Below are 26,209 nucleotides of genomic sequence, written 5' to 3' on the forward strand. Positions count from 1 at the left end.
TAATTTATTATTAAAAAATTCTTTTAATAAATTTATTTTTACTAAAACATTTAATTTTATTAGTTTATTTTTTAGAAGAGTTTAAAATACATAACGAATAACAACTAGCTTTATTTGATTTTCCTTAAAACTCTAAATACTAAACCCCAATCTAATTTTTTAAAATTTATAATTAATTTACTCAAGTAACCCTAAACCCTAATTTATTTGATTTTTCCTAAAACCCTAAACACTAAACTCTAATCTATTTTTTAATTTATAATTAATTTACTCAAGTTACCCTAAACCCTAATTTATTTGATTTTTCCTTAAAACCATAAACACTAAACCCTAATCTAATTTTTAAAATTATAATTAATTTAATTAAGAAACCCTAAACCCTTATTTATTTAATTTTTTTCCTTTAAACCCTAAAATCTAAAAACTCAAATACCCCCAAACCTTAACTCTAATTGCAAAAAACCCTAAATCCTAAAAAAGGGGAAAATGCTTCCTCAAGGAAGCACTTTGTCCACGTGGACATAAAGCGCGCCCTCAAGGAAGTGCATTGCTAAAAATGTGAATAAGGTAAATTTTATACCAAATGACTTGTTTAATTTAAATTCCTATGATCAATTGTTTTTTAAACGAGAAATATAACATTTTATTTTTACTATAAATGCAGGATCGTTATTGGATTGTGAGACCCCGATTGCATGATCCCGACTATTTTTCTGATCAGAGGGTTTTTTGCTGTATTTAAACGTCGCGAGTTTTGGGGTAGCCGTATACATTTAGATATCTAAGCTACAGGCCGATTTAATATCGGTCTTAGTTGAAAGATGGTGCCCAGAGACACACACGTTCCACCTCCCGTGTAGGGAGGTCACCATTACATTGCAATACGTAGCAGTCCGACTAGGGTTGTCTATCAACGGTGAAGCAATGATGGTGCCTAGAAAAGTGCTTGATCCGTGGGGCACTTGCGAGTGTTTACTTGGAGGAGTGCCCCCTAACGATGAGGAAGGAAGATTAACCAATAGTAATTTTACTTGGTTAAGAGCAAACTTTCAAAATCTACTGAGCAGTCCAATGTAGATGGTCATTATCTACGCTGCAAGAGCGTTTATTCTACAACTTATAGGTGGAGTACTGTTATCGGATGTAAATCAAAATAAAGTCCACATCATGTACCTCACCTTACTAGAGGCCCTCGAGCAAGTCAGGAGATTTAGTTGGGGCTTTGCAGTATTGGAATGCTAATACCGCGAGTTTTGTCGAGCGACAAAGCCGTCTACCAAGACCATGGGTGGTTCCTGCCTTCTACTGCAGTCTTGGGCATTATACCGAATGCCATTTCTGGCATCAGTGAGCCACCAACTGTGTGTGTGAGCACTCGTGAATAGGTGAATTGATAGTTCGATTTTACCTTTTGTTTTTTAATTGTATAGTATAGTATACTCATTTTTGCATGGAAAAAATAATTCGAAAAATTATTCTATTTTTCAGATAGGCGACTCTATCAGGAATCGGGCGATCATTCACTGTACTTGTGTACCGTATGATGATTGAGACTCATTCTAGGGATAGCGTAAAATACGCTTTCAATTTTTTTTCAAATACAATAATTTCAAAAAAAAATTAACTAATAAAGTGTTGTCTATATTATGCAGTTTCAATGAATTTTATATGTCGAGGAAGGGACACGATGGGGTCAGGTGTTAAAACAATTCGGTTGCACGTAACCTATCCGAAACCCTCCCATCAACATCAAAGAAGTTCATGGAATAGACAAAAAGGGTTCGGGTCAGGACGCAATAAATTGGGCGGAAAACATGAACCATACATCTTTCTGTGGAATGATCGACATTTGAGGCGCCCTTCCTTGTATGTTTTAGAGGGAGGGTTCTCTCCTTCGCGTTAGTACGCAGAATGGTATATAGCAAACGAGAAGCCTTCATATTCCAAGGTTGTTATATACTACTCCAGGAAGACGCACAAGCGGAACCTTCCCGATGACAACGGACGAGTGCACGATCGCGCCGTAACTGAGTTCCACCATTCGGGAACACCGATATCGGTTCTACCTCTAATCTTGATCCCGAGCCCCAATATGAAGCATCAGGCTCGCCATCATACCACCTAGAGCCCGAGCCTTAATTTCGTCCCTCATTCGAGGATATATTTGGTGACGACCCCGAGCCTCAACATTCGATACACTCCGGATCGTCCTCATATCACCCGAAGCTCAATCGGCAAGCACATACACCTACTACTGAGGATATTTTTCTATCGGTGCCTCCGGTCACGTCCTTTAACTCCCGATTATGGTGTATACAATTATACCACTTTCCTAAGTACACCGGACGGGACACCGGAGGCTGGACTGAGCAACTATGAAACGCCTTAGCAAGATGCACGGCATTGTCGACGGAGGCAACCAAACCATTACATGCTAGCACCTGGGACGTCGCCAGGATCACGACAATTTTGATTTTTATCTGTAAATATTTACTTTAGTTTGTAATTATTCTGTTTTTTTAATATAAATTTAATTTTTCTAAAATAATTGTTTGTTTGGATAAATGACTTCAAAATATTTAACAAAACAAATATATAATTCAAAAAATAATAATACGCAACAAATTAAATTTACATATACAAGAAAATACAAACATTCTAGAATATTAATACATGAAAATATAAAATTCGAACAACAAATAATACGGACTAAATTAAATTTACAGATACAAGAAAATACAAACATTTTAAAAAATGAATACATGAAAATATAAAATTTGAACAACAAATAATACAGAATAAATTTGATTTACAGATACAAAAATAATACAAAAATTTTGAATAGTAATTTCTCTAGAATTAGTCATCTTCTGCTTGAATCAGGTCTACGTTGCAACAGTACTCCACCTATAAATTGCAGAATAAATGCTCTTGCAGTGTAGATAATGTCCATCTGCGTTGGACATCCCAATTAGCCATCTATGGCGTTAAAACATGATAATATATAATTCAACCCCAAAATTCGGTTGTACACTACAAAGCACTCACATCTGCGATCAACTACAACAAACTCATTTGATGATACACTACAAAACATTCTCATTTTGATGGCACTCTTAACAATTTTTTTTATCCAATGGCAAAATCAGAACCCAAACCAGTGCCTATATATAGAGTAAGGGGGTTCCGGCCATCTGAATCTTAAAATTAAGAGAAATAAATTTTTTATACTTGGTACTAGCTATCAGTGTCCCAAAACCAAATTTTTTTTTTAAATCTAATAAAGTTGGTGCCGGCCATTTATAGGCTAAAAAAAAATTGGTGTTGGTGCCGACCATCTATTTGCTAAAACTGAATTTTTTTTATATTGTACTTGGTGCCGGCCATTAGATGGCCAGAACCCAATTTTTTTTCAAATACTGGTATTTGAGTATACCAATACGATATGGTGTAAAAAAAAAAAACTCTGATGCCGGCCATTGATGTCCAAAATAAAAAAAAAATTAATTTTTTAAAGCCTGATACAATCATCAAGCAATCATTGAGTCAAAATACAATAAGGTGCCAGCCGTTGGGTTCCCATAGTCCAAATTTACTGATTATTTCAAGTTATTTGAATGAATGTTTTTGAACCAATATTATTTTTATAAATATTTATTTATTTTGGATTAGATAAATAAAATAACTGTATAACACAGACCAGATTTCAGCTATAGCCAACCGATCAGCAACCAAAAGAGGACTAAGAATAGAAACAAACATTGAGAAGACAGATCAAAGTAGTATGCTAATATGACAACAGTTTTTACAGCACACAGGGTAAATTGGTTTCAAATCAAAATAAAATTGGTTGCAAATCAAAATCAACCTTTGAAATTAGACATGAGAGTAAATCAAACGAAAAAGTCTTTCCAGGACTGGCCTGGAGAAAACTAAAATTTCCTAGCTAGGGTCAACCTACAAATATACACAAAGTGAAAATGTAACAAAAATCTGTCCATTAGCATGCTTCTAAACCGCTAAAAATTCACCGCATGTTAATATTTTTGTATTTCATGGAAACAACCGGACTTGTGGATGCTGCGGTATCTTCAAGAAAGTGTATTACGTCTTTATAACACAAACGAATATCAATTCACAGTTCTCCAGCAAGCTCCAGCCTTTGCAAGCTGGTGTGCGTCATCAATATTGCAGCACCTTGATTGCCGCAATAAGTTTAAACCTATCCACGAAACCATTCAGATTAAAACCCGAAATTTAATTAATGTAAAATATAATACTGCATCTCCAACCCAAAAATGAGAAAGTAAAATCCGAAATCCAAAATTGCAGACATGGATTGCGAAATCAACGTGACATGTCAAAGTAAATTCTAACAAGATTATTAATAAAAAATAGTAAATAATGAAATCCAATAATAAAAAAATTGGATAAACTATCTAGTTGGTCTCCAAACTTTTAGGACTCTTTCATTTTGGTCACCAAAAATGAAATCCTTGCAATCTCGTCACCAACTTTTAGGGACCTTTCATTTTGGTCACCCAAAATGAAATCCTTGCAATTTTGTCACTCAACTTTTAGAGAGCTTTCATGCGCTTTCATTTTAGTCACCCAACCATTAAAACTCCAACGACAGTTTACTTATACACGCCACATTATATTCACACTTTCATTCTGGTCACTCAATTTCTAGGTTGTTTTCATTTCTGTCACCCAAAAAATATCTTTTTTTTAAAAAAAATATTGATCGGGGTAAAAAAGATTAAGGATTAAAGTGAAAAAGTAGTACAAACTAAAATAATTCTTTAAAAATTGTCAAATTGTACTTGTTTACCTAATTGCTGAAAATTCTAAATTTCTTCTTTCAATATTAAAATTTTAAATTTCAAAACATCAAGATTAATTAAATAAGTTATTGAAATTTTTATCCCGATTTGTTACTATGGTGTTGAAATTAATTAAATTAGTCTCCTTTTAAATCTTAAAATTTTATTTTATGTTTCCAAATTAAAATCAACTCAAATAAATCATCTTTAATAATTGTACATAAAACCAAAATTTCTTTTGATTATATGATCTTGAGTCTTTCATACTAAGCTAAAAGTAAATAAAAATCTTTACAATTATTTAAATTAATTAATTTAATATCTAATGCTAAATAAAACGTTTAATTTTTCATAACTTTTTACCCAAGCGAAGAACAAGCAATTAATTTAATTAATTGCAATAATTTTCTTTGCTTTTAGCTTAGTATGAAAGATTCAAGATTATATAATCAAAATAAATTTATGTTTTGCAGACAATTACTAAATATAAGTTATCGAGTAGATTTCATTTAGAATAATATGGAAACATAAAATAAAATTTTAAAATTTACGAGATTAATTTAATTAATTTGAATATTATAGTAACAAACCGGTTAACAATATCAAGAGATAAAAAATTCAACAATTTATTTAATTAATTTTATATTTTGAAATTTAAAATTTCAATATTGAAAAAAAGGAATTTTCTGCAATGTGATAAACAAGTATAAATTGACACTTTTAAATGCATTATTTTAGTTTCTACCATTTTTACTTTAATCCTTCAATTTTACCCCAATCAATACTTTAAAAAATATTTTTTTGAGTGGCCAAAATGAAAGTGTTAACATAATGTGACATGTATAGTTAACCACCGTTAGAGATTTAACAGTTAGATGATTAAAATGAAAGCACTCTAAAAATTGAGTGATGAAATTGTAAAAATTTTATTGTACTCATCCAAAATAAAAACACCCTAAAAATTAGATGACCAACTAGGTAATTTAAACAAATCAAACGAATGAAGAAATAAAAGAGAATAGGAGGAACTTAACCTGCTTTTAGAAATTACCAGTCTATAAATTTTTCGCCAAGCCTAGTGTATCTGCCAGCAAAGTCTATAGAAAGGATTTGACGAAGCAAAGCAGTTACTATATGGCTATGAAACTCGAATTGATCCGAGCCACACAACTAACTTAACATATATATATATATATATATATATATATATGTAATACATAAATAATTTAAAATTTAAATAAAATGTAACCTGATTTACAAGAACAATTAACGTAGACTAGTAATTTTATTATATGTCATGCGTGGTAATCTAATTTCTTTTGAATTAGTGTTCGATTATTTCATGACACTAATTAAATTAAAGGTTTAAAATTAGTCGAGATATAATTTACATAAGTGAATTAAAATTTTAATTATTTGAACTTTAAAGTATTTCAAGATCGTGAGTATTCAAATTCAAAAATATTTGAGCTTGAATTGATCCGAGAGACTTTACTAGCTCAACATATATTATTTTTCATTTTAAAATATGTTAATAATATTTAATACATATTGTCGAAACCGCTTTTTTGAAAACAAAAATTAGTTGTCGACTTTAAAAACAAGAATTGGAGTCGCCACCGATCCTTTATTAAGGTGTGATCGGCCCACTTTAAAAATAATTTTGGTCTGCAAAGTTTGAGAAAACAGGCTCGGGAGTCAGTTACGCACGAGGAAGGATTAGCACCCTCGTAACGCCCAAAATTGGTACCAAATTGATTTTTTTAATGCCTTGGTGTCGAAAATTTGAAAAGATTTTAAAAGGAAACTTTTTATTTCATGAATGGATTAAAATAATAAGACATTCATATTTCAAAGAAATAAAACACCACACCCAGTGAGTTAGGGCACAATGTTTTTAAATCTTCAAAATACCCGAATACTGCCTTTTGCTTTTGAAAATTCTTATTTCGAGAAGAAAATGTCATGACCAGTAAGTTAGGACCCAACATTTTGAATTCCCGAGAATAAGCTTTTATGTGAAATTTGTGAATTTATTGCAAAATGAATACTGGGCTTTCTAAATTCATCGAAAAATTTAATCGCAATCCCGTAAGTTAGGATATGATATTTCTCGAGAATTATGAATGCCAAATATTGAAAATTATAAAATATGGTGGTTTTAAAACAAAAATTTTGACAAAACCAAAATACATGTTTTTGAAAGTGTGATAAATGTTAATGCATAACATGAAATCATTATTTTAATTTAAATCATATGTATATATATTTACAAAATAGAAAAATAAAATATATAAGTATGTATACATAGGTAAATCGTGAAAATTCACATACGTATATATTCAAATACCTATATATATGTACAATACGTATATGAAATAATGGAGTATGTAAAATAAAAAATATGAAAATGTGTACATAAATATATCATGGAAAATATATGTGTATTTAAAATTATGAATGTGTTACAAAATGTGTATAAAAATAAGCGTATATATATGTATATAAAAACTATGCAAATAGAATAATAATAAAGAAAAAATATATATGAGACATGCGACTGTATATGTATGGGAAATATAATAATAATAATAATAATAATAATAATAATAATAATAATAATAATAATAATAATAATAATAATAATATATGGGGATTAAATCAAAATTAAACAGAATTTTAGGGTCAAAATTAAAAAAAAAAAAAAAGGCTAAATCAAATTACGCATGAAAGGGGGAGGGCCAATGAAATAAATATCCCCGCGCTTGGCCAAACGACGCCGTTCCAGTAGGCGCATGCACATGGTCACTGGACCAGATTGAAACAGGCAAGAAATTTCGTGGCTAAATCGAAATTACATAAAATATTGTATTAAAATCAAAATAAAATAGGAAGGACTAATTTCGTAAATATCCCATTAGACCAGAACGCGCGGATCCTCCCCTCTGGGTCGGGTCACCGCGCGGGTCTGGCCATCAAAACGGCGCCGTTTTATCTTTATTATTAAAACCAAAAAATTTCCTAAAAACCGTTTCATTTCATTTTTCTAAAAAAATTTACAAGGGGGGAAAACCTCTGGTAGGTTTTCAACCCCCCAGCCCTCCATGCCGCCGCCGTTCAGTTGATGCCCACGGCCTCCGTCGACGGAGAAGACGCCGAATCCGGCGAAAAAGGTAAGTTTCTCTTCCCCCTCTCCCTTTTGATAAATTAATATAAACACAAAAATACTCAAAAGAGAATAAAATCGAAAAAACACCTTTATATTCAAAGAAAAAAAAATGTATTTCTCTTTTCTTTTTTTCCTGTATTTCGTATTTCGTATTTTGTATTTGTATCACTTTTTCGAATTCCCCTTTTTACAGATTTTCCATGGCCTTTTATAGCCGAAAATAATGAAAATAAATTCTATTTTGCTTGCTATTATCTTCCTTTTTTGTTGCTGTTTTGTTTCTGTTTGTTGTGCAGGTGCGGAGGTCGTGGAAGAGGCATGCGATGTGGAGGCTTGCACGACGTGCGTGGAAAGTGACAACCGCTGGCACACACGCGCGGTGAGGACCCGATGATTGCGGCGCCACTGAAACTGCACTAGGGCTTCTCGATCATTCCTCTGCTATTGATTTCAAGCTACTGTTTGGGCTCATTTAGTAATGGGCTGTTTAATTATTTGTTTTTGTTTTAGCCAGGCCAAAATTGGCCTATTACACATATATAATTTAAAATTTAAATTTAAAGTAAACTAGTAAACGCCATGCATGTTGAAACCTCATTAATATTGAGTTAGTGTGCGATTGGCTTGTGACACCATTCAAATTAAAGGTTTAAAGTTAATAGAGTATTTCACATTCAAGCGTAATCGATATTGAAAAATATCCAAACTCGAATCGATCTCAACGACTTAACTAACTTAGCATATATTGTTATTTTTATTTATTTTAAATATGTTAATAATATGTAATATATAAATATTCAAAATTTAAATTAAACGTAGCCGGATTTATTTGCTCAAATCAGGACATTGGCATTGGTAGAAGTCAACATTTTCTATCTGTTAGTCGTATCTTGGTCCTATCTCCTGATGAGTATTCCATGTATGTTCTTGACAAGGCTGGGGCTGGGTTTTGTGTATTGCTTGTGCCTTCATTTTAATTGATTCCTATCAGCAATAATAATCATGTTGTACTTTTCAAAAAGAAAATTGACGAATGCTCCTCTTCTTGCTTCTCCTGCTTATGTCTTCAGAAGAGTTTTGTTCATCCGCCTATGTCTTCTTTTGCAACTGTTGTAATGATGCATGTTTACCCGTGCAGTGCTTCAAGGTTTGCCTACATTTATTTGTTAGGTGCGACAACGATTCAGCCCCTGTACCAGGTTCGTGCTTTGTGGTTCTAATATATTTGACGATGAACCGTTTGATAAAATCACCAGCAACGAGCAATCAAAAAGAAAATCATTAATATTGTGCCTCACCAATTTCCTTGCTGCTGTAGGGTTGCATCCAGCTGCTACCAATTGCCTTGCTGCTGCAGGTTTGTTTCATTAGTTGCTGCCGTGTTGTGCTCCACATTTAAAAAGCAAGGCTAGTTTTTTTTTGGTAGAGTAAACAAAACTAAGAAATTAAATTGCACTGACTAATTCAAAACAACCTTTAGACTTATCATTAGCAAGGCCCTTAATCAAGTTGGGGGGAGCCGCAACTATCACATTAATACCCTCTGAATCTCCATGTACCATCTTGGCAATTTGGTTTGCAACCTAATTAGCTTCTCTAGGAACATGTTATACCACCTAATGCTCATTATCCTTAAGCAATTGAAGAATACGTGAACAAGTGCTGACATCGAAAGGTCCGAACTCCTTGTCTGCAAACTCTGAACCACCTCTAGTTTATCAATATGAAGCAAAATCCTGTCCAAACCTCTGTCTCGTAGCAGTGTTAACCCGTCCAAAATTCCCCATAAATCGGCTTCAAAAATCGAGCAAGTCCCCAGTGAATGATTAAAACCCATGACCCATTCCCCTAAATGGTTTCGCACCACACCCCCTGCTGAGGCAGAACCTGTAAACAAATTAACTACGCCATTAGTGTGCAAATGAAACCAATTACTTGATTGGTGATTTTTCTTAGTATTGGTGCATCTTCAACTCCAAGCTTTCTTGTGTGTAGCCCAAACCTGTTTCGCCCAAGACATTGAAACATTCACAATCTCCTCAACTTTCTACGATATTCCTTGGAACACATAAAGGTTCCTAATCTTCCAAATACGCCACCCAATAAGACCACACAAGCTAGCCCAATGAACTTCAGTCAAATCCATAAACTTGTGAGACTTTAAATTCGAAACTAGCCAATCGAAAAGGTTGGAATTGAAAAAACTAGTAGCCTGTCTAATTGGCACTACTTGCTCCCATACCTCCTTTGCCGCTAAACAATCTCGCAAAACATGAAGGATGTCCTAAACTACATGACCACATATTGGGCATGACGCATCTTGATACGAGTCACAGAGGCCCAACCCAAATTCTTGAAGGCAAGGCCCAATAAGAAGATTCCAAGCCCAATCAAGAAATCCACCCATACTTAGTTGAAAATCAGGTCAAATTGTCAAAGTGGCCCAAGTTGTAAAGTTTTATTTTTATTTATTTATTTATTTATTTTTACTTAGTTTAATTTTTATGTAAATATTCAGTCCCTGATCCCAAATAAAGACCCTTGGCTGAATTTCCATATTAAAATAATTAGGAGTTTTTTTATTTTAGTTTTCTAATTAGATTAAGACTAGTTATAAGGCCTATTTAAAGGCATGGCTAGCCACCTTGTAAACAACTTCCCAAATATATATTAAATTTGATTTGTTGAGTGCGAATTTTCTTTGAGGTTTTCTCCAAGAATTCTCTCTTGAGCTTTCTTTAGAAGTTGTTTTAACAATCTTTTGATTGTGGGAGCCATCTTCAACCTTCTTCTTGCCATTGATATTCTTTGGAGGGGAGATTAGAGCCATTTGAAGGGAGTTGTGAGATCTTTCGGGATTTCAAGGCTTCTTAGGACTTATCTTTTAATTTCTTACTGTCAATTCTTTCTTTATTTCTGCTTGTGCTGAATCTTTATCTAATTTATTTTCTGTTCTTATTGTGTTTTCAGCCTTTTTCTATCTTAAGGAATTAGCCCAAAAATCCCCAATTTCTAGGGTTCTTGCCGATTCATCCATACTCTTTTTGGGAGAAATTAGATTGCCGAAATTTGGAGAAAACTATCTGGGTGTTCAATTGGGCAGAATCGCAATCTCTTTTAGGGTTTCAAGAACCCTTATTAACACTTATTTCTATTCTCAATTTGATTCTTTGCTCATTTGAGGATTTTTAATTTCAGATCTGATTCGTTTTAATCTTATTCTTTGTTTTGATTTTCAGATCTATTCGTTTAGGGTTTTCGTAGGAGTTTCCCGTGACTTGACGACTCGATCTTGGTCCGCGCGCAACCCCCGTATCACATCTTGTCCAATGCCCCTCCTAACACATTCCAAGTTAGTGAAAAGGCGTTGCTTAAGAGTAAGCCAAAGAAAAACTCATACTATCTGAGGTCCCTTAAAATCCCAAGGTGTTTTCCATGTTGGATCTTTAGAATTCTAGCTATTCTCTTTCAAAGAGCAGTAAGCACTCTTAATCGAAAAAATCACCTTTTGAGTTTTGTAACCAAGAAATCCTATCTGACCCAATATCAAGATTAGGAGGGGGAATACTCACTATATGTCGAATGATATTTTTAGGAACATAAATGCGAAAGAAATCGATATTCTAAGCACCATCAGGAGTAACCATATCTTCAAGATAATAATCTGGTTCCATCCCCCACTGAACAAACCAAATTATCTCTAAGAAACGGGCACACCTTAGATAATCCCTTCCAAAGAAAATAGCTGTTACCATGCAATATGCTATCCGGAAGAGTATCTCGCGCGCCATATTTAGACCGAAGAACTTTCACCCAAAGAGTATATGTTTGAGACTAAATTAAACCCCAATTTCATAAGAGACAAAGTATTTTGATCTTGAAGTCTTCTTAACCCAAGGCCCCCACAAGAACGAGGTTGCCAAGCTGAATCCCAACTAACCAAAGCCAACTTCCTCTGCCCATTAGAAGACCCTCAAATGAATTGTTTGGTTAATCTCTTAATTTCATCACAGACCCATTTTTGTATTCTCATCGATTGCATAAAATAATTAGGTATTGTGAGTAACACCGATTGAGCTAAAGTGACTCGTCCTGCAAGAGACAGCTTTCTTGCATCCCAGCTAAAAAGCTTACTACATACCTTATCCACCACAAAGTTAAGAGTACTTTTAGTTACCCTTTCATGGAAAAGAGGAACCCTAAGATAAGAACCAAGATCATTAACCCTTTTGAAACCCAGTCAGCAGCTAATACGATCAGCATAAATCTCACCAACAGAATGAGAGAAACAAATGCTTGTCTTGTGTGCATTAACTTTATGACTCCAGTAAGAACAGAAGCAATCCAAAACTTCTTTAATATAGTTGGCATGCATCTAATCTGTTTTACTAAAAATAACTAAATCGTCAGCAAAAAATAGATGAGACAATTTAGGACCTGACCTAAATAATCTGATTGGATTCCACTGACCATTAGAGATCGCGGAGTGAATATCATGTTCGAGCCACTCCATACACAAAACGAACAGATATTGAGATAGAGGACACCCTTGTCAAATCCCCCTTGTAGGTTTAAAACACCTTGTAGGCACTCCATTCCAAAGAACTTGTAAGGTGAAACTTGAAATTTTGGACATAATGACCCTTCCCAAATAATCTGGAATGCTAGCAACCAGAATAGAAGCATTAATCAATTCCCACCTAACTCGATCATAAGCTTTTTCGAGATCTATTTCAATCATCATCCAAGGATTCTTATTTTTCTTACCCTTCATCGAATGAATGACTTCTTGTGCAATGAGAATGTTGTCAATTATATTCCTTCCTACTATAAATCCTGTTTCTTCTTCTGGGATAATTTTACAAAAAACAAGCCGAAACCAATTAGCTATTACTTTCATAACCAGTTCATACAGAACAAAACACAAGCTGATAGGCTGAATTGTTGGAAACTTTTCGGATTAGCGACTTTGGGAATGAGAGTAATAAAAGGGTTATTCAAAATAAGGTTGATGCCTCCATCAAAGACGTTTTTGACCTAATCACAAACAACACTTCCCACTACGTCCTATTGATTCTGGAAAAACAGGGCATGAAAACCATCACAACCTGGGGATATAAGAGGTGCCATTTCAAAAAGTGCTCTCTTAATTTCGTCATTAGTGACATTCTTTCCCAAAAATTCAATATCACTCGAATCCAACCTAGGAAAAGAGCTCAGAGGTAAAGCTTCCAAAGGGTCTAAATCTGCACCATAGAGATTATGATAAAAATAGATGGCTTTAGATTTTAGAGTTTCTAATTCAAAACACCACTCATCTCCTCTAATTCATAAAGTTGAGATATGATTCATCTTCCTTTTTCTAAGCGTGCGATTATGAAAAATTTTGTATTTCAGTCTCTAAAGTTGATCCAATCGCATCTAGATTTCTACTTCCGTAACAATTCTTCGTGATGTAAGACATACTCCAATTCTTCTCTAATTTGTATTTCAATATTGACAAGCCAATCCGAATTTGATTTTTCCTAAGCTGCCTAAATAGTAGCCAACCGATTCAACAGTTGCCTCTTCCTTGACCCAATATGACCATAATCTGTCTTATTCCTTGACCCAATATGACCCATAACTTAATATGACCCAATATGGACACATGATCTTGTCCGAGGGCATGTGAAGACTGAGTTTGAAATTTAAATCACGCACGGGCTAAAAAAAACCCACACGCGCGTGTGACACGACCGCTACTCTTTTTAAACCAAAAACCTTATTTTTATTTTTTTTACTTTTTCTTCTTCCTAACCCCCTTCCCCTGGCCACCGCTCGACCAAGGCCCTCACAAAGCCATCGTCGTTGCCCCTTTACCAGTCTAGCCAGTAAACCTGTATGCTCTTCTCTTCCTCTTTTCCCCTTTCTTTCCCCCCTTTCCCACCTATGACCGTTGCACCCCCACACCCTTCCCTTTTTTTTCTCCTTTTCCCGACCCATGAGCCTTCCTACTCTTTCCCTCTCCTCTCACATCGACGTCAGCGCACCATCGCACAACCCTCCCTCCGATTTCCCTCTCGCCTCACCTTGCCTCACCGAACCACCGCAACCAACTCCCCTTCCCCCCTTTTTTTCTTTTCTTTCTCCATTCCCATCGTCCATTTTGTTACACCCTAGCCACCCCGCCGTTCGCCCTCGCCCCAAACCCCGATTTTTCCCCCTTTTGCGATCGACCCCCCTTCGTCGGACCCACCGTCTCACATCCCTCCATCACCGTCGTAGATCCTCTATCGTACCCTATCGTTTGCCCTTTCCCTTTTCTTTATGTTCTTTCTTTCTTTCTTTCATATTTATTTTTCTTATTAATATTTTTTTTATTTTTTTATTATTCTTAGTTTTATTATCATTAATTATTCTTATTCTTATGATTCTTATTATCATTTTCATTATCATTATTACTATTGTTCTGAAAAGTTTGGTTCTTGTTGATTAATTTTGATTTTCTCATTCTTGTTTTGCTCTGTTTATTTTTGTTATTACTATTCCTTAATCTCATTCTTGTTATAATTATAAGTCATTTTGGTATTTCTATGGTTATGTTAGTAGTCGATTATGTTAGGGTTTTGTTTCATTATTATTATTATTTGTTGTTTTATTTGTGTTCTTTTTCTTAGTTTTATGATTATTATTATTTTTCTTATTATTTGTTTTACTGTTTTGATTACTATTATTATTATCATTATTTCATTATTTTCTTTTAATTTCTCATTTAGTTTATTTTATTTCTTTTTCTTCATTATTGTTTTTATTACTTCTAGTTAGTTGGAATCATAGTAGCTTAAGTTCATGGTTTTTTTGCATGATTAGGTATTAGTACATATTGTTTTAAGAGTATATTTTCTATTTAGGAAAATTGAATTTTGATGAGAGGATTGCACATTGCTTTGTTGGCCCCTCTATTTGTTTAATTGATGCTCCTTATTGTTTATTGGTTTTCTGATATTGGACTCTTTTATTTTTTAGGTACACTATGACAAACACTAGAGGCAAGTCTAAGGTCGTCGTTCCTGTTTCAAAAAAACAAAAGACTCCGGACGTGACCTCTTCGCCGAGTGCTGCCGTCAATACCCGTTATCCATTCTTACAGTTTCCATAGGATCCCCAGGAGGACCTATATTAGCAGCTCCGATAGCGGCCGTTTGGATTAGGCTGATGTATTGATTGGATGGCTTTGGAGCAGGTCCAATTAGCTGATCGAGTCCGCACCATCATTGCTACAGCTCCTTGGGACCATTTCTTTTCTATCGTCGAGCCCACCTATTTGGAGCTGACCTTTGAGTTTTGTTCGACATTTCTCTTATAGCAAGTGATGTCGACCCATGACGAGCCGCGCACTATTACTTTTTGATTCGATAGTATGACGCAGCATATGAGCGTCCTAGAGTTTGGAGTTACATTAGGACTCTACACTGAGGAGTTCTTAGGTGCCGAGGGGTTTCCAATTATACCGGCACATCCACTACTCACTAACTCTTTGCTGGGTAGACCTTACGGCTAGTACAATGACCTATGATCTGAGCCGGTCGAAGGTGACTTCACTACCTCTTGCTTTGCGATATATCCATGCCATCTTGGCCCACACTTTGACAGATCGGAGGGAGAGCACAAGAGTTGTCGGTACACTCGACGCTTATTTTTTGTGGAGCATGGCCACGGGGTGCACTTTCGATTTAGCCTATTTCATCGCTCTCGCTTTCTGCCAAAGTGTAGTAGGAAAGGTTCTATCTACATAGGCCCTTACGTTACTTGACTTGCACGTCACTTTGGCCTCCTCGACACACCGAAGTTGTCCTCCTCCCTTACACTAGTTGGATAGATGTCTTCATAAGGATCATCTAGTATGAGTCACATGAGGATGATCGAGCAACTGCGTGGAGTGGATCCTCCTCAATACCGATTATCTCATTTTGATCCTTAGAATGAGCATGAGGACTTCATTGATAATGTTCCTTTCCACTACGAGGGTCCATATCATCCTCCATCTTAGACTCACCGTTTTGCTACTTCTGTTGCCACCTTAGTGGACCTCTCTGAGTGGTTCACTCGTTTCGAGTGATACTGTTTTGAGCGGTTCGACAGTATCGATGCGACTTTGCAGCAGATCTGTCAGCACCTCCTTATATCCTCTTCAGCGTCGGCGACTCACAACACCGATGCCTCTGACGATAAGGATAATTGATTTTATTTGTTTTCTTTTTCTTTTTATGTTTATTTTTGTTTTTGTTTTTAGTTGTTTTATTTTTATTTTCTTAGACTTCTTTCGTTTATTATCTTCTGAGCTATATTTTAATTTTTTATGGTTGTTTCTAATTGAGTTGTAACCTCTTAATATTTTTTTATTATTTTTATTTATTTTCTTATTAGTTGCTCGAAACTATGCATTACATTTCAATTGCCTACAATTTCGATTTTCACTATTCTGGCGATTTCATCCATATTCAAGGCAGTTTTAGTTTTCTTCTTCTGTTATGATATTTTGCTTATCCTGTGTTTATATTTGTTTGTACATTAAGGACAATGGACATTTTAAGTGTGGGGAGGTTATTTATTTAATTATTAGAAAATTCTTGAATTATTTTTGGTACTTAAGTAATTTTCTCAAACTTATATTAGAGTGAATTATAGTCGATTTGAGATTTTTATTGATGTTGTTTTGGATTAGTTTGTAGATATTTGTGCATTGGTTGATTTAAAATTTAAGACATGAGAGAATTAAGCATGATAAGTTATTTTTCAAAAATTAAAAATTTTTAGGTTGTTTCTCTGAATTGAGGTATTGTCTTGATGTTTAAATTTGCAAGTTTGACATCAAAACCATGATTTTTTTGTGAGATTTTGAACCTTTAGAGCATTCATTTTTCAAGCATGTCGATACCACACCTTGATTTGATATATTGAGATGATAGAGGCACTTAAGTTTTAACCCACTAATCCCATAATAAGCCTATCCTTGTAATTTACCCTTAATGAACTTTGTTGAGCCTAACACACCGTTTCTTGATTAACTTATTAGTGTTAACCCATGACCCATTTTTTTTGCAACTTTTTCTCGTTTTATATGACTCCATTTTTTTGTTGAGATTTGATTTGGTTAGTTGCCTAACTATGTTCCTTTGTTTGGATTGCTAAATTTTCTTTCTTGATTTTTAATATTTTACATAAAAAAATTGATTATTAATTAGTTATTTGTTGATTGAGCTTGAACAGTTAAATTCATATTTTGATAATAAGCTCGTTTTCTTATTCCTTTTAATTCTTGATTGATGCGCTTGTTTTTAATTCAGCGTTTGTTATTTTTTCTAGTTTGGTAATTTATCAACTCGATCTCGATTGTAACTAATTTTTTGGCCTTTCTCTACACCCTTAACCTAAGCCCCATTACGACCTCTTAAAGACCTTTTGATTGGTGTGTCATATCATTTTATAGTGGTGGAGATTTGATTTTCAAGCAAGCTTATGGTAATGACATTTCTTGTAAATTGATGAGTGCTTATTCTTAAACCTTTAACACTTTGAGTGATTTGAGTGAATTTTTAGTGAGGATGTAAATTCTTGTTGATTTTGAATTAAAGGTAATTACTTAGATAAGCGGAGATACCTATGTTTTTGTGTTTTTTTTAAATCGACTTGGATTGTTTGAATTTTTAGTGCTCTTTTAGTTGAACTGCCAATGCATGATTATTTGTGAATTATTTTGAGATATTATTGATGAGAATTACAAGTTGAGAAATATTAACTTTCATGTGAGTTGAGGATTTTGCTTGAGGACAAGTAAACACTAAAGTGTGAGGATATTTGATAAGTTATAAAAGTAACATATTTTAACCCTGTTCTTAATGCATTTTTGGATTATTATTTATGCAAATTGGTGAATTCGATACTCCTAATCCTTTAAATTCATGTTTCTATACTTAGGAGAACATTTAGGAGCCAATGAAGCAAAAACTGAGCCAAAATCAGACAGATAGAGTTGTTTTCAGGAGCCAAACGGCCTGGGCCTTTCCAGATGGGCTAGACACACACTTGTGTGAGCTACATAGGCAAGACACTCAGCTATGTGCCAGGCCATGTCAATTTTGCAACTCACATCCCAAATGCACAGAAAAACAAAATTATTAGGCTTTCTGGGCATTCTAAAGCCTATAAATACCAATTAGAAGAAGAGAGAAGGGAGCCATCAGAGAATATCAAGAAAACGACTCGAAGAATACCATTGGAGCCACTTTTGAATCAGATTACTATCAAGATTGAAGACCTCCTTTTAGTTTATTCTGAATCTTTTATAAGTTTCTTTGTTTCTCGTGGCTTTTCTGACTTTGAGATGTTTTTTTTTTCAGAATTATGAACTAATTCCCTAAATACTTAAGGAGGATGAAACCTATGATGAATTCTATTATTTAATTTCTGTTTTACATGATAAATACTTGATTCTTGTTCCCAGTTCTGTGTGCTTATTTCTTATTTTAATATTTTCAGGAAATTAATTCATGTTTAATGTGCTTAATCAGATGAGCAAAAGTCCCTATTTAAGAGTAGATCTAGCATAATTGAGTGGAGTTGCATGTAATCCTAGAAATAGGATGACATAAATCTACCAGATTAGAGTCAAATCTAATAAGGGAATCCATAGATCGAGTTAATACGACAATAGGGGTTTTAATTAGAAAGAGATTTCAATTGATCAACCTAGAGTCAGTTGCTCTTACTCTCGAAAGAGATATTAGCATAATTTAGGGATTTCTACGGATTAAGACATCAAGTGAATAAATCATTTAAATCAGATTCATAATAATAGAAAAAGTGTAGGTGGATTGTTTCCTGCGTATTGTCTCTCTCATTGGTTATCTTTTAGTTTTTTTCCTGATTCATTCTCCATTGAGTTCTTAGTTAAATTAGTTTAGTAATTTTAGCTTAAAACCATCACTCCAATTTGTTGGCTAAATAATAAGAAAACGATAATTACTAATACTTTTAGTCCTTGTGGATATGATATCTCTACTCACCGTAGCTATACTATTGTTCGATAAGTGTGCTTGTGTTTGTCGTAAATTTTAGTTAGTACCAAAAACGCACATGAACTAGTCTAAATGCAAACAACCTAAAATCATTTATCCTGAGGCTAAATTTACTGTTTAAACAAACAACCTATTTACATGCTTTTTAACCAATCACTTGTATTTCTACAAGTTCGAGCACAAAGAAAATACAAAATAAAAAAATTAACTACTAAAAATCTACTAAAACTAAGCAAAAATAACGAAAAAATAAAAAAATTTATGTCACCCACACACTTTATTTAGCACATTGTCCCCATTGTGTACCCAAAAAAATAAATAAGAGACGAGATTACACATTTTGTCTTGAACGGTTTGTAAGGTTAGTTTGGTCATCTCCCCTCGCAGGTTTAGCTTGAATATGTAGTGTCGTCTAAAGTGTGGAGTTCCTACACAGAAAGAAAACACAATTTTTTTAATATTAAAGAATTAGATAAAATAAATAAAACATACAAACTAAAAAGTTAAATCATATGTACTTACTCCAAAATTTAGAACATACATCGCCCTTAATGTAAAAGAAGTAAAGTGCAAATAAAATTTTTTTCCTAAAAAGGCTGAATTCTCATTGTTGTATCGACATCGAGATTTGTGTGCTCCAAGCGGATGGAAAAGTACCTACAGTAAAGAGAACAAGAAAATATTATATCTAAATAAACTTAAATGAATAAATAAAACAAGAGTTGTTGAGTTTGTGGATGGCAGAGAATGGTAGAAACGAAGAATGAAAACATTGCTTAGAGTAGCTGAACAATGTCAGAAAATTACAGAATTGTGTCGCAAAGTGACGGGCTTTTTCCCAGCCTCTATGCGTAAAGTTTCAATTTCTTCGTCTCTTTGATTTGTCCACTTCACAAGCTCAACTACCACTAAAAAATAAATTAAAAAATTTTATGTCACCTCCACACTTTATTTGGCACATTGTCCCCATTGTGCACCCAAAAAATAAATAAGAGATGAGATTACCCATTTTATCTTGAACGGTTTGTAAGGTTAGTTTGGTCATCTCTCATCGCCGGTTTAGCTTGAATATGTAGTGTCGTCTAAAGTGTGGAGTTCCTACACAGAAAGAAAACACAATTTTTTAATATTAAACAATTAAATAAAATAAATAAAACATACAAACTAAAAAGTTAAATCCTATGTACTTCCTCCACACTTTAGAACATACATCACCCTCAATGTAAAAGAAGTAAAGTGCAAATAAAAAAAAAATTCTAAAATGGGTGAATTCTCGTTGTTGTATCGACATCAAGATTTGTGTGCTCCAAACGGATGGAAAAGTATCTACAGTAAAGAGAACAAGAAAATATTATATCTAAATAAACTTAAATGAATAAATAAAACAAGAGTTGTTGAGTTTGTGGAGGGCGGAGAATGGTAGAAACGAAGAACTAAAACATTGCTTAGACCAGCTGAACAATGTCAGGAAATTACAGAATTATGTCGCAATGTGACGGGCTTTTTCCGAGCCTCTATGTGTTAAGTTTCAATTTCTTCGTCTCTTTGATTTGTTCACTTCACAAGCTCAACTACCACTGAAAAATAAATTAGATAATTAAAGGCTTAAAATAAAAAAAATAAAAATTAACTAATGAAAAATAAAATTTAAAATTAAACAAAATTTAAAGAGAAGTCCTTTTTCGGAGTCAAGCACCGAAGAACTTCCAGCTGGTCCTCGACACTTTGATTCTTCATTTGTCTCATTGCCGATGTATCTGAACCAGCACATTCGATTGACTCCAATGATATCGTCTTATTTTTTTTACTGTCACAACATCTAAAATAACAAGTCATTTGGTGCCAAAAGCGAGCCAACTCTAAATTATTTTTCAAACAAGAGCAAGAATGAGACGGACTCGTCGATTTCTTTGATTGGCAGCCCCTCGATTTTGGCCAGAAAGTGCATCGACTCATATACACTTTTATTTAGAATTTGGTTAAGCTCCACGTTAGTGGTTAAGTATACTTCTACATTTACATCGACGACTACGTCTATCTCTATGTTAATTGGATTGGAGATGCTTTTGGCTATATTTAACTTCTCCCTGTGGTTTTCAGTTCCAAACTCTTGTTGACTGTTTCATCTAATTCAGAGTGCTTGACGATGATACAGTGGTTCTCATAATCTGGGTTGGGAACATCATGTCCGTTCTCTTTTAAATAACTTTTCACCTCCGTTTGTTGTGTAAGTAAGTTTGTCATTTCCAAAATTTGCACCAGCAATTCTTTTATTTCCACCACGTCTGCAGTGTATGTTGACGTGGTTGCTTCGCATGAAACTTTCTAATGTGAATTATGAGAGAGATCAGTTGGATATTTGGATGTCTTTAACCGGTCTGATTGTCTTTGGACTTCTAGCTTGAGGTAGAAGGACTTGGCTTCATTGTTTCGTTGAGGCTCCATTCAATCATCGTGATCTTTGATTGTTCTTATATTGCTCATACAAATCTCGGTATACCTTATCATCCATGATTAGGTCCAATTCTTGCTGAGTTGGATCATAACTTCATTGGTTTGTGGAGGCTCCGTTCATCCAACTCTTGGTTTGTAGAGGCTTCATTAATGTACCCATCATCAACGTATTGTGAATACATTTTTTTCCATAATTGCATCCAACTCTTGCTAACTTTTACAATTTGGTTCAGGGTGATTGACAACAATATAATGGTATTCGCAATCAGAGTTAGGAACATCATGCACGACCTTTTCCAATGGGGTCATTCCTTCGTTTATTTGTTAGAGCATCTCTATTATGAGCAACCTTTGGTCCTCTGTAATTTCTTATTGATCATAGACTCATTCTTCGTATACTTCTTCATCGTACCATGCAGACATCTCGCGTTCTTCTTCCCAACTACTATTGTCATCAAATTCATCATCAACTGCATCTATAATTAAATTAAATAATCAACAAGGTATCTAAAAATATTTAAATAAATGAAAATAAAAATTAATGAAAATAAAAATATTAAAATTAGCACATTATCTAACTCGTTTATCTTTTGACTAGTATTATTTTACAAAACAAATTAAATTAATAACAATTTTCACCATCGCAATCCCTGATAATGGTGCCAACAATTTGACCATTGCCAGAAGTGCAAACGTTTGGACTGGAAATAATGTAGCAAAATAGACAATAAATAAAACAGCGGTGTCTGCAAGTATACGGGTCAAATTATAATATAGAAGAATGTTACAACAAAACACTCCGAGAAGTATTCCGAGGATCATACCCAAGGGATTGCGGATTCGAGAAATTTATTATTAAATTAATTATAGAAATTAATTACTATTCTAGTTGAGTCACAAACTAGTAGTGTTAATACAAAATTAAAATATTAATTAAACTAATGAAATTAATTAGCCTAAATAACCTAATGGAATTTTCCTATTCTTAATGTCAATGATGCGAGCTCCCGACCTATGGTCAATTAAATCTCTAATTATCAACTAAACAACCAATTACCCTTAATTGAGTTATTTGTCACCCTTAGTTATGAATACCCTCTCGGTCTCATCTTTACTAAGGATTACCACCTAAGTCACCCTTGTAACAAGTTATACTCGACAGGATTACCACCTAACGGGTTGTCGAAACACTAGAAAATACGTAAAAACTCTTATTTTGCTAATAATTAGGGCTACTAAAATAGAAAATGAAACAAAATGACATAAAATGACTTGAAATCAAGCTCATTAAGTGCTAAAAAGTCTCTAATATGCCACAACGAATTGTGGCAGATTAAAAATTTATAAGGAAAAGAGAAAACAAACGGGATAAGCATATGAAATGCTTAGTAAGTTCATAAGCATTAAACAAAAACTTACATTAGCTTTTAGTTAAATACATTAAGCTACCACAATGTTGGCATAGTTTAGCTGAACATAACAATTCACGACATCAGCAAGGTGAATATTATATCACAATCAAACCATATGATGCTGTGTTAGTTCATGACATATTAGATAACAATTTCAAATTCATACTCAATCTAGGGATAATTTCATCGCATACATTTCATAGTCATCATTCAAATACACTGTTCAAGTTCAATTCAACATTTTTCCATTTGAAAATCTTATCTCAATTTAATTTATCGTTCCATATAATCTGTTTCACCTGATGAACCATAGAAAATGGACTCGGATACACAAGTAGCTACATCACACCAATTGCTCATCCAAGCTACATATATTTGTGTCAGGTTACTTGTTTGGGTTAAACCTTTGTAACGATGCTTCCATTTTCTTGTCCAAGCTACGTATATATATACATGTCAGGTTACTCATCCAGACTAAACTTTTAAAATGACATCAGGTTACTCATCTGAGCTAAACCCGTGCCATATGTATTTGAGTATTCGCAACAAATGTTGAACCTCGGTAATCCTCTATAATCAATCTCGTACTAGTAGGCACAAAACCCTATGGCATGCCAATTGTATCCTAACCTTTACTAAGTTCACACAGGTCTTATTTTCACTTATAACCATCATATTGCAATTTAGTCCAATTCTCACCTTTTATACCAATTTACAACCAATTAATCCATAATAATCATACATATACAAATCAAACATATAATTACTTAAACACATAAGTACCATATGAATTTATCAGGTCAAAATAGCGAACAAGTTGAACCTCCAAGGACTAATAGACAATTTTAGCTTTTCCTTAATTATCTCTAGTATGATCCAATTTTTGATCTATTCAATTATTTCATTTAGCCCATCAATATCAAACATTTATACATTATAACATGATCTGAATGAACCTATAAAACTGCATTTTCGATACCTCTATAGTTTTACATTTTATTCAATTTAGTCTCTAAAATCAAAATAGCATAACTTTCAATTTTGAACTTTGGTTTGAAAATCGACCTCAATTACATTCATTATAGACCCTCTACTACCTATTTTTACTAAAATTTCACCTCAATTTCATAATTTATTCACTTTAGTTCTTATGTACAAAATAACAACCAAACATTACAATTTAGTCCTTTTTTCATAATATAAGCTTAAAATGTATCAATTTAACACCAATTTCTTCAATAAATCAACAATGAAAACTTTTAAAAACTTTAACAGTTTTGCAAATTGGTACATGGGCTAGCTAAATCAAGCTCCCATGACCTTAAAACGTAAAAATTACAAGAAAGGGACTTTATTGAACTCACCAATTGATAGTCGAAAGCTTGAACTCAAGGTTTCGACCTCATCGTCAACACTGTTCGATAATTTCATTTACGAATGGTATTAGCTTCACAACTAATTAATCATAGCCAAATAACCAAATATAAAAGCCTACTTTACAGTTAAATCCTTTTTTCTAATCTTAATATATGATGAAATACTCGTATCTCGTTATTTATCCGATCGAATCAAAATTTGACTTTGTATTTATTCACTAAGGACCACAAGCTTTCAATCCATAACAAAATTTTCCATTGGCTTTCGTTCTATTCAATTTGGTCTTTAACCACACAACTATAATTTCCTTTTCGAACTCCAAACTTTCACTTAATCATAATCTCACCAATCTAATATCTAACATACCCTTCACATACCGAAGCTACTACAATCAAATACATCATGTTTTCAAGTTCAAATGGCGATTTGATTTAAACAATCAATTATTTAGGTTAGCTAAATCAAACTCATACTATCATGAATCTATAAAAATATAAAAGAAATAACTCACCTAAATTGCCAATTTTGGATTCGACAATGGCTTGAAAGTAGAAGAATTTTCCTTTCTTTTTCTTTTATTTCAGACGGCAAAAGAGAAGAAGATGAATGAAAATCTCTCTCTCCCACTCAACCATATATATAGATAGATAGATAGATTATTAGCAAAGTGATTAAGTTGATTATATTATTAACTTATTACTTAATCATGTTATAATATTAATTAGTGGATAATGAAGACTTAACATTTATTAAGCACTAACATATTTTCTATTTTGGTTTAATTATTCCATGATCCTTAATTAAATTCAACATCTCTTAATTTCCTTTTAACTAAATTCTTCCTAATTTATTCGCCTTATAATTTATTCTTTTTACTATTTATTTAATACTCTATCTAATTAATTACTAAAACAAAATTTTATTTTTAATTTAATTACTTATCTTTTATTTTTAATTCTTTACATGCTTTGAAACTACTCGATAAAAATCTTTGGACAATCCGATTTCATATAGTCGATCCCAAAATTATCTTTTTCAACATTCACAAAATTAAGCCATTACAATTCTCCCTTTTAAAAAAGTTCATCTTCAAAATTTGTTCTGCAAATTTACAGTCTTCTTTCCATTACTTGAGAACTTCCTCGATGTTAAATAATTTTCCTGGGGAACTACTTACATGAACACGTTATCATCATTATAACTTCTTTGCCTATCTTTCCAACTTATTAACCCTTTTTTTACACTCGACTTAGTATTAATTATAATGTAAAAATGCTAAAATAAATAAAATTTATATTTTATTTGATGGATACTATTAAGTATAACTCCTATTTTCAGTTAAATTTGAGAAATAATCTTTTAGTTAAACTCTGTTTATTTGTTTCAGTCAAACACTGATTAGTTTAGATTATTTTATTATTATTTGACATATGAATTTAACCTATAAATAGGCTCTTTTACAACCTTAGTAAATACACCCATTAGATTAGAACTCATAATAGATTCAGAGAATTTTGTGTTTACATTTTGAGGGTTCTTTGTTTTTCGGGTTTTCGGGGTTTAGTTTTATCTCCATCTTTTGTACTCTTCATTCTTTTGCCATTATAGTAAAATTATCTTTGCCCGTGGTTTTTTATCCTCTTTGGAGGGGTTTTTCCACGTTAAATGTGTGTGTTCATCTTCTCAATTTCTTCTGCTATTTTACTTATTTGTTGTTTAACCGGGACGATCCCTAACAGATACAATTTCAACTATTACTATTAAGTTCTTGTTTACTAAGAATCACATTGTTAGGCACACCTCATTCATGAGAAAATACCAATCACTACTGTAGGTACATATCTATCAGCATTCATAGAATATCAATTTATTTTTTATTTTATGAAATTTTTATGTTTAGTATATTTCTTT

At 33.2% G+C, this 26,209-nt stretch overlaps 1 long non-coding RNA gene across 1 annotated transcript; it reads left to right on the top strand.

Annotated features, from left to right (window-relative positions):
* Positions 1–7,855: 7,855 nt before the first annotated feature.
* On the top strand, positions 7,856–16,463 carry LOC128042358 (uncharacterized). The gene is made up of 3 exons (XR_008197641.1): positions 7,856–9,194; positions 9,314–9,352; positions 15,004–16,463. It is a non-coding gene; the product is annotated as an uncharacterized LOC128042358 (long non-coding RNA).
* Positions 16,464–26,209: the final 9,746 nt, after the last annotated feature.

This window comes from Gossypium raimondii, chromosome 7, assembly GCF_025698545.1.
Source record: "Gossypium raimondii isolate GPD5lz chromosome 7, ASM2569854v1, whole genome shotgun sequence".
In the NCBI taxonomy this organism is placed as follows: Eukaryota; Viridiplantae; Streptophyta; class Magnoliopsida; order Malvales; family Malvaceae; genus Gossypium; species Gossypium raimondii.